This window comes from Aulostomus chinensis, chromosome 1, assembly GCF_037954235.1.
Source record: "Aulostomus chinensis isolate RoL2024-O1b breed Wild chromosome 1, RoL_Achi_v1.0, whole genome shotgun sequence".
NCBI classification, from domain to species: Eukaryota; Metazoa; Chordata; class Actinopteri; order Syngnathiformes; family Aulostomidae; genus Aulostomus; species Aulostomus chinensis.
The window spans coordinates 42832614-42842442 of NC_141320.1; the positions used below are offsets into that span (position 1 = coordinate 42832614).

A 9829-nucleotide genomic window follows, 5' to 3' on the forward strand; every position below is an offset into this window, starting at 1 on the left:
CTCCTCTTTTATTCCTGAGTGATTTTAATCTCAGCTCTCTGAACCTGAATGGAGCAGAACCAGGAAATCATTGCAGGAAATCATGGAGGAGAAATGAATGAATGAGACTTCCAGTCAAACTGAGACAAACGTCCAGGTTTGGTCATCAAAGATATCTGACATTCATCAGTAGACTGACAAAGATGCTCATTATTACTGCAGCAGATTAAACTAGAGAATAAAGAGGGTCTCACTTTGGAAAAAAATATTGCAGGATATTTTTGTTTTATCAGAGAGGCTTTAATGTCTGTCTTTGATGTCTAAACTCTGACTCTGATGTCATTGGTGGTGACTGAATTCTACCCCCTGACAGACGGAAGGCTCATATTGGTGATGCAGGTAGGTGCTGCCCCCTAGTGACCCAATGGAGAACGACATGTAATGACATGAAGATTCTACATTTTTCCACTTGTGAGATAAAAATACCTCACAGCATGTTTGACTATTTGGAGTGGATGTTGTCTACAGACATCTTTCTACTTTAAATAGATTAAAGACTTGTTTTTCCATCTCATGTTGTTCCTGCAATGATTGAAGGCAACAAACAACAACACATTATTTGCCATTTTTCATGTTATTTTGAACTTTTCAATTTTTATCTCAGTTATGGATAAAAATCCTTCTTCTTCCTCTTCTGTGTTTTACGGCAGTGGTTCTCTGAGTTTGAAACTCCACATTAGAACTGCAGCATCAATCAATCAATCAATCAATGGATTTGGATGGATTTTGCGTTTGTTTTGTCTTGTCTTTTTTTCGTTGTACTTGTGGTCATCATTTTCTCCAATCAGAAAATCTGAGGCTGGGACGTCTTGATGACGCTTGAAGAAAGGAAGCAGGTCTCAGAGGAGTGTGGACAGTGCAGTCCTCAGCTTTCTAGTTCCTGGTCTCCAGCCCTTCTCTCTTGTGGAGCAGCCAGCATCTCAGAGCCTTGTCCAAGACCTGCAGCCAAACTGCACCGTCTGCACCACATTCACCTTTAAAAACTGAGTGGATGTCATCAGGGAGGGAAAATGCTGGAGTTCCTTGTCCTTTGCTTGGATTTGTTTGCTTTTTTATTGAGTTTGACTCGCTGGAAGAAGACTTGTTGATCCAGGAATGAAGCTGGATTCTTCTGTGCAGAGCATTCATTGAGTTGAAGTGTGGCTGTACATTCAATGATCAGTGTTAGGGTTTCCTCTCCTGTGTTAAGTTGTTGCTCACACACACACACACACACACACACACAGTGCTGTGTCTGAACACTGAAGCTGAGGAGAGAGACTAATGTGCACCATCTTTTGGGGTTTCTATCTCTTTCCACACACAAATGCAGGCTGGCTCCTGAGTGGTTGACAGCTTTTATGAAGGCGTGCGCTTTGTTGCCATGGAGACCAGAGCTTCAACAGGGGGATGAGTTCTTGAAAGCAGAGTTGGAGTTTGTTTGTGGACTGAACAGTAAACTCCTTTCTTTTGTGGGACGTTTGAATAAAACATTGAAATGAAAATCACTCTCCTTATCGTTTTTGATGCTGCAGTTTTTATGTTTCTGTAGACGTTTGGATTCAAGGATTCAAGGATCTTGATTGTCAAACCACTCACATTTCCATGTTGGTGGTACGAAAATTGAACTTGATAGCATAATAAAGAGTGGAGGACAGAAATAAGGATTTACAGACAGAAAAGATATTCACAGAAGGATTTTTATATATATACCCATCCATCCATCGTCATCTTCCACTTATTCCTACACATTAAGGGTCGCGGGGGGACTGGAGCCTATCCCAGCATCAACGGGCGAGAGGCGGGGTACACCCTGGACAGGTCACCAGTCCATCGCAGGGCCAACATAGAGAGACGAACAACCATTCACACTCACATTCATACCTACGGTCAATTTAGAGAATCCAATCACCCTCGTCCCCAATTGCATGTTTTTGGACAGTGGGAGGAAGCCGGAGTACCAGAGAGAACCCACACACAGGAACAGGGAGAACATGGAGACTCACACAGAAAGATCCCGTGCTGGAGCCGGGACTCAAACCCGGCATCTTCTTGCTGTGAGGCCACAGTGCTGACCACTGCACCACCGTGCAGCCCTATATATATATATATATATATATATATATATATATATATATATATATATATATATATATATATATATATATATATATATATATATATATATATATATATATATATATATATATATATGTATATATATATATATATACATATACATATGTATATATATGTATATATATGTATATATATGTATATATATAATGTATATATATGTATATATATGTATATATATGTATATATATATATATATAAAACTACACACTTACATATATATATATAAAATTATATATATATAATTCAACACAGTTCAAGTGTTTCTCATGAAGCTGAATGTTCTCCTCTACTTTCCTCAGTTGGGTTTCTTTCATGTCCTCCTGAGATCAAAGAGAGAATTCTAGGTACAAATAAATACACTATCAAAGCCCCCTGATGACATCATCATCAATTCTGACTTTGATCTGGAGTCTCTTGCTTCAAATAAAATCCGTTGTTCCAGGCAAAAATCTGCATACAAACACAAAAACAAACACACACACATACACACACACAAACACACACGCGCACACATACACACACACACTCCCAGTCACTAACCCATACTGTCATCACTTAAACACCACTGGAGTATTGAAAGAGATTCCGCATGTTGGTCAACCAGAGAAGCTCCAACTGGTGAAGGTCATCCAACCCTGCAAGAAGGTCAACCTCCACCATCTGCTGCTCATTAGCAGGGACTTAGCTCCAATGGTAGAGTGCTAGCTTAGCATGTGAGAGGTAGAGGGATCGATGCCCTCCTTCTCAGAATACTTCAGCTTGTTCTGTTGATCAGAGAAGCTGCTGGGTGATGAATGCTGATGTTTGTCCACTGCTGTGATAAAGTGTCCCCTGTTACTGAGATGAGGATGAACACCTGCTCAGGTCAAAGCTGCAATCAAACCAGGGACTCTGAACCTCCCACACAGTGAAGGAGTTTGTCCTGCAGGTTGATGGACACTTATTAAGTTCTATCTTTGATCAAATATAAGAAATGTAAAATAATTCAACATTGATTGCATTTCCCTCCTTTCTTTGGTGCCCTCAGTCTTTCTGAGAACTGTAGGAGGAACTGCTCTCTGTTCTGTGTTTGTTCTGCTCAGTGTAGGAAGGAACGAAGGACCGGAGCTCTAAGATTTTCAGTTCCTACATCAGTGAACAGACTTTCTGTGCTGCAAGGAACCAAAGCTACTGAGGAGGATTACAGAGTTTGGGAGTCAGTGACTTAATAGAGTCTAACAAAGGGTTGAACCTGAATGAGACAGTCACCCTTCAACATGGGGCCATGGCAGAGTGAACCAAGAACACTACAATGGGGGTGAGAGTGGAGCCATGATGGATTCACAGTTCATCACCTCCACGTGGACCACCTGATCACCTCTCCCTCAACCTCTAAATAACTCATTCCCTGACTGGGAATCGAACCCAGGCCGCGGCGGTGAGAGCGCCGAATCCTAGCCACTAGACCATCAGGGACCACACTGAGCTCTCCAACAACAGAGACTATAGACAATGACTCAAGAACACAGGACTCTGTTGTCTCAGCTTGAGATGCAGAGGGTCCACCAAGACCACCAGACACCTCAGCCCCCTAAAGACAGTCCACCCCCAGGATCCTGCCCCCCTCTGCTCCAACTCAGCCCTCCATTCATAACTGACTTTGTCTCTGTCTCTTCTCAATGCCAGTCACTGAAACACTGACAATGTGATGGGGCTTCCTGTCTTTATTACATTTTCTTCAAAGGATCCCGTGTGTCTTCTTTCTCTCTGTCTGTACAGGAGTGTGGTACCAGGCCCAGCTTGAACGGGTGACTGTGTCTGAGTGGGTCGAGGCTGGGCTGCAGGTATTGGGAGGTTAGAACCCATCTGTGAGGCTCCAGGTGGAGCGATCACCTGTGAGGGTCCAGGGACAGCAGGAAGCTGCACAGATGGTCAAGACATGGAAGGGAGACAGGTGGTGCTGGAGCAGTGACAGGAAGTGTCTGGCATTTTGGTTCATCCTGTGAGCTGACGTGAGGTTGTGGTTTTGCCTCCAGCCTCACCTCCTCATCAGTGTTCAAAAGGTTCAAAGGTGAAAAAATGGGATTCAACCAAACAGCTGGAATGAAGAGTTGGTAACACTTGCAGAGCTGCAGGGAGCTGGACAGGTCTCACCGTGGGGGGATTTGTCCCACAGATCCTGCTGAAGTGGCTCCTTCTCCTGAGACCTGCAATGCTGGCTGGACCTTTGGAAAAAGAACACAACAAATCTTCATAAACATTTACTTCAGCAGGAACACACAAGAAGGTGGGACTGGTTCCTTTTTCATGTTCACTATTTTGTCGTCTTGGTTCATGTTTTGGTTGTCAGAATTAATTCTGAATATTTGTGGAAAGTTCGCCTGCCTTTACTTGTACTAATACTTCCTTTAGTAACAAATTAAAAAGCTCAAGCTAAACTTCAGTCAGGACAACCATTCTTTCTCATTCTTAGGCCTCTGTTTTATGTCCATGACCATCCTGTCTGTCACCTTTTGTGATGGAGACATCAGTTGATGACATCAGCAACGGTCCTCAACCTAACTGCCTCTGCCGGAAGTGAGCTGTCATCTGTCTCAGGGGACACAGTCGAGTGGACCGGGGCAGATGAGGGCCTGCTGCTTCCTTGAAATATTTCTAAATATTTCAGTTGCAACTGTATAGTGATGGTGGCTCAGTTTAGAGCTGTCAATCAATGTTAATAATTGATCTTAGCATCTGGAGATTATGTTAGAAACACAAATACTTTTACTTCATTCTGAGGATGAGCAGACGTTCAATATAATTCTCATTTCCTGGTCAAAGACTCCTGCCAGTCAGAGAGGATCTGGGCTGGATTGGAAAGCTTCAGAGAGGGAAACCTTCACTCTGGACTGGACTGAGAACGGAGCAGCCTCAGCTTCCTGGAGCCTGACTTGCCTCTGTGGTCTAAGGTTGTGAGGGCTGAAGTCACAGTGAAACTCCTGAGATCACAGAGCCTTTGAGATCACAGGCTGACTTCCTTTTTTCCCTAAAATGAAGAATAAAAATGTTGTGTCTGTGTTTGTGTTGCTGCATCAGTTAAACAGTGACTCTGACAGAGGGGGTGTAGCTCAGTGGTAGAGCGCATGCTTTGCATGTATGAGGCCCCGGGTTCAATCCCTGGCATCTCCAGCTGGTCCTTTGGAGCCTTCATCTTATCAGCTAAATTGATCCATAAATGTGACAACAGTCGATAACAAACTACCAGAAGAGAAACCAGTCTGTTGCATATCAAAGTATTTATAGCAGGGTCAGTGTGACTGTGAGCCTTCATAGCCAGCGTGAAGGAGCTGGTTTTATCTTTGCTGGGGAAATCCCACACACAGCTGCTCTCAGTTCCAAAAGTGTGTGTCCTCACTCCTCCGTCCTCCTGCTGCCCTCAGAATACAGACACAATTCAACCTGGCAAGTTTGGAGCAGAGAAGTGCTCCTGAAGAGATGTGTGTCAGCCCACAGCTGGCTGTTCTTACCTGGAACCTCAAGATGAAACTGCTTCCACAGATTGGAAATGAATCTGATGTTGACTTTTGGACAAATCACCTGTTCATCAGTTCATCATCACTTCCATCCATTTCTACTGCTTATCTTGTTATAGAAAGGAGTCTATCTGCTGTGTGACTGAGGCAGTTACTGTGAGCTGCTGCATGTCTCAGTGTGTGTGTGTGTGTGGGGGGGGGGGGGGCTGTGTGTGACTGGTCGGCTGCCAAGGATTATTGATGAGATCAATCATGATCAGCTCAGAGATCACGGCACAGAAGAAGGAGACTTTTTGATTTTTGGGGGTTCAGTTTCTAAGTCAGACACATCATCACAATTTGAAGTTTTCCTCCAGTAAAAAACAAAACAACACAAAACCAAACAAAAACATGATTTGACTTTTGATGTCTACATTTTTTGGAAATTGTGAGTCCAACAAGCAGGAGGCCGTTTGAGCTTGGAAACTGTGAAGCATCACCAGTAACTGCTGGTTAATTTACAGTTGTTTCCTCCAAAAAGTTTAAAATGAACTCAATGCTGAATCCCTCGTCGTCATCACTGAGCTGCAGAATTGGTCCATGCAGGAGGCTGAGCAGGTCTTCCTCTCTGGTCCAGTGTCTCAGCACAGGTCAGAGTAGAGAACTAAAACATGAACACAAATCTTTATCAGCTGTTTACTGATATCAGTGACTACCTTCAAGTAAGAGTGTTAGTGAATGGACCCTTTTTAAAGTTTATGTTATAATGTTTGAAAAATGATGCTCACAAAAACACAATAAAAGTGTTTGTGGTAAAATGATTCCAGTAGATTTTATTGCCATTTTAAGAGTTCAAGCATATTTTGATGACATTGTTTGATGTCATGACTCTCAGTTACTTTAGCAGGACCATCGTGACATGAAATCTTCCTCATCATCCCATATCGACCCTCAACCCCTCACACAGAACCAGGAGCCCTCAACTGAAGGAACCTTTAAAACTGAGAAGTTGGACAGAAAGCAGTATTTTGGTGGAATGAACCTTTAAAACTATAAATTAGAAAGTATTTTGGTGGAATGAACCTTTAAAACTATAAATTAGAAAGTATTTTGGTGGAATGAACCTTTAAAACTATAAATTAGAAAGTATTTTGGTGGAACGAACCTTTAAAACTATAAATCAGAAAGTATTTTGGTGGAACGAACCTTTAAAACTATAAATTAGAAAGTATTTTGGTGGAATGAACCTTTAAAACTATAAATTAGAAAGTATTTTGGTGGAACGAACCTTTAAAACTATAAATTAGAAAGTATTTTGGTGGAATGAACCTTTAAAACTATAAATTAGAAAGTATTTTGGAGGAATTGGAATAAACCTTTTATACAGTAGTTAGAAATTAAAGGACAGGAAGTAGTATTTTGGTGGAATAAACCTTTAATACTGCAGTTCGAAAGGAGTAATGTGCTATCATCTAATTCGATAGGTGGCGCTGTCACCAAAAAACTGAAGTCCCAGAACTGCATTTTATCATCCAATTCAGTAGGGGGTGCTGTGGGGTCCTGGAACTGCAGGATCTCCTCTTGAAAAGCCTCACAGTTCAGAGTCGTTCCATAATCTAGGAGCAGAAACCGAAGTCTCCTACGACGAGGATGGGATTGGAACCCACGCCTGCAGAGCTCAATGGATCAGCAGTCCATCGCCTTAACCACTCGGCCACCTCGTCTCCTGACCACCATGATGTGCTGCTTTCTCTGAGCCTTTGAAACAGCGAACTCTTTGGAGCCCATTTGTCAGAAATGGACCCAGCAGGAGCCACTGAACACAACTCTGACATCATCAGGCTTCTTCCCAGCAGCTTGGTGCTCCAGAAGGAAGAATCCAGACCATCGCTACATCATCAGAGTGAACACCAGCTGATGTTGACCAGTTTAACAAGCCTTTGACTGCTAAATGACATCCAAGCTCAGATTCTCTTGTCCTGGTAGAACAAGTCAGTGTTGAAGAAGATGAGAGCACCAGTCTCTTTCATCCAATGCTGGAACAGCGTTAGACTGAAGGTCTGAAGGTCCCTGGTCTGGTCCAGGTTTCAACAGGGGACCAGCATCAGCCAGCATTTAAATGTGGACAACAGTGGAGGTGAAGCCCACATCAAGGAAACAAGCCTCCTATCACTGTCCTGTGCTGAGTTTCTTTAAAAAAAGTGAGACAACCTCAAGATTTTCTGTTTCCTGTGTTGGACTTTGCCTCAGAGAATCAGAGCCAATCAGAAGCTTGTTGGTCTTGGATGCTGGTCATCAGGAGCAATGAGGGGCTCAGTGTCTTGCTCAAGGACACTTCAACATGGTCACCAGCTGAAGTGAGAACTGAACCAGCAACTCTGCTAGACGGCCACTCTGCCTCCAGGCCGTGCCCCCCAACCTGAATCATCATGATGTCATTATTTGTTGCTTTAATTCACCAAATGTGTGACGTGGTGAGTTTGTCAGGAGTTTAAAGACCAAAGTTGTGAACACACAGAGAAGTAAACCTGTCAAAGCTGCTTCACTTGATGAGAGAAACTGAGGAACTGATAGAAGAGCAACAAAGAAAATGGAGTCAGAAGGTCGTCTTCTTCACTGCTCAGTCACAACACTGACACACACACACACACACACACACACACACACACAAATAGTTTGTCTTTGAGAGAGGACAAAAAATATTTGACTGTGCTGACATGAACTTTCATTGTCTAATTTCAGTCTCCTACAAAAGTGTGTGAATGTGGTCGTTGTGGCCGAGTGGTGAAGGCGATGGACTAGAAATCCATTGGGGTCTCCCTGCTCAGGTTGGAGTCCTGCCAACAACGTTAAACTGTTGACAATTTAAAATTGACCCATTTTGCCACCACTCTGTCCTTCATCACAGCATTTAACATCAGGACTGCTCCCAGATCAGCTCCATGACCTCATCCCTGCACCAGAGTCCCGCCCAAGTTCATCAAAAACGGCCAAGCATAAATATATAATATGTATATAATGTGAACACACCTGTACAGGTGCGTTAATGTGCTTAATAATAGAGAATGAGTGAAGGGTTTGTTCAGAGTGGAGTGCAGTACCACAGTCAGGCCAGCAGGTGGGGCTTTCATTGGTGCTGTCTACCTAATTGCGGTGTCTGTGCTCTGCCAGCAGAGGTCGTGCTTCCCCACCAATCTTCTCGGGTGTCTGAGTGGTGCCGCCATGTTCAGGTCGTAGCAGGAGGACGTAGGTTGGTACTTGGCAGTTCGGACGTAGCGAAAGTCACGTTATGAATGGAGGGCTGAGTTGGAGCAGAGGGGGGCAGGATCCTGGGGGTGGACTGTCTTTAGGGGGCTGAGGTGTCTGGTGGTCTTGGTGGACCCTCTGCATCTCAAGCTGAGACCACAGAGTCCTGTGTTCTTGAGTCATTGTCTATAGTCTCTGTTGTTGAAGAGCTCAGTGTGGTCCGTGATGGTCTAGTGGCTAGGATTTGGTGCTTTCACCGCTGCGGCCCGGGTTCGATTCCCGGTCAGGGAATGAGTTAGTTAGAGGTTGAGGAAGAGGTGATCAGGTGGTCCACATGATGGTGGAGGTGATGAACTGTGAATCCATCATGGCTCCACTCTCACCCCCATTGTAGTGTTCTTGGTTCACTCTGCCATGGCCCCATGTTGAAGGGTGACTGTCTCATTCAGGTTCAACCCTTTGTTAGACTCTATTAAGTCACTGACTCTCAAACTCTGTCATCCTCCTTAGTAGCTTTGGTCATTGATGATGTGCAATGGTTCGTGGGGGTGGAGCCTATCCCTCAGGTGAGGGGCGGGGTTTATCCTGGACAGGTCACCAGTCCATGGCAGGGCCAACACATAGAGACAGATTGATTATAAAAATGTTCATCCCCAGTTTGAAGTTAGAGACAGGATTTAAGTGTGGAAGGTTTTTGTATCTTCAATTTAATTCTGAGTGTTGTAAACTGTTTCTAACAAACTCTACTGTTCAACAGTCAAAATGTTTTCTAACCAAGCTGAATGCTCTCATATACTTTTTAAAGTTGAGTTTCTTTCATGTCCTCCTGAGATCAAAGAGAGAATTCTAGGTACAAATAAATACACTATCAAAGCCCTGATGACATCATCATCAATTCTGACTTTGATCTGGAGGCTCTTGCTTCAAATAAAAACCGTTGTTCCATGGAAAGA

The 9829-nt window shown here is 43.5% G+C and overlaps 2 non-coding genes across 2 annotated transcripts; one reads left to right on the forward strand and one right to left on the reverse strand.

The window, feature by feature from the left end:
- Positions 1 to 3540: 3540 nt before the first annotated feature.
- trnae-cuc (transfer RNA glutamic acid (anticodon CUC)) lies at positions 3541 to 3612 on the reverse strand. Its single transcript has one exon. It is a non-coding gene; the product is annotated as a tRNA-Glu (tRNA).
- A 1623-nt stretch (positions 3613 to 5235) lies between these two features.
- On the forward strand, positions 5236 to 5307 carry trnaa-ugc (transfer RNA alanine (anticodon UGC)). Its single transcript has one exon. It is a non-coding gene; the product is annotated as a tRNA-Ala (tRNA).
- The last annotated feature ends 4522 nt before the right edge of the window (positions 5308 to 9829 follow it).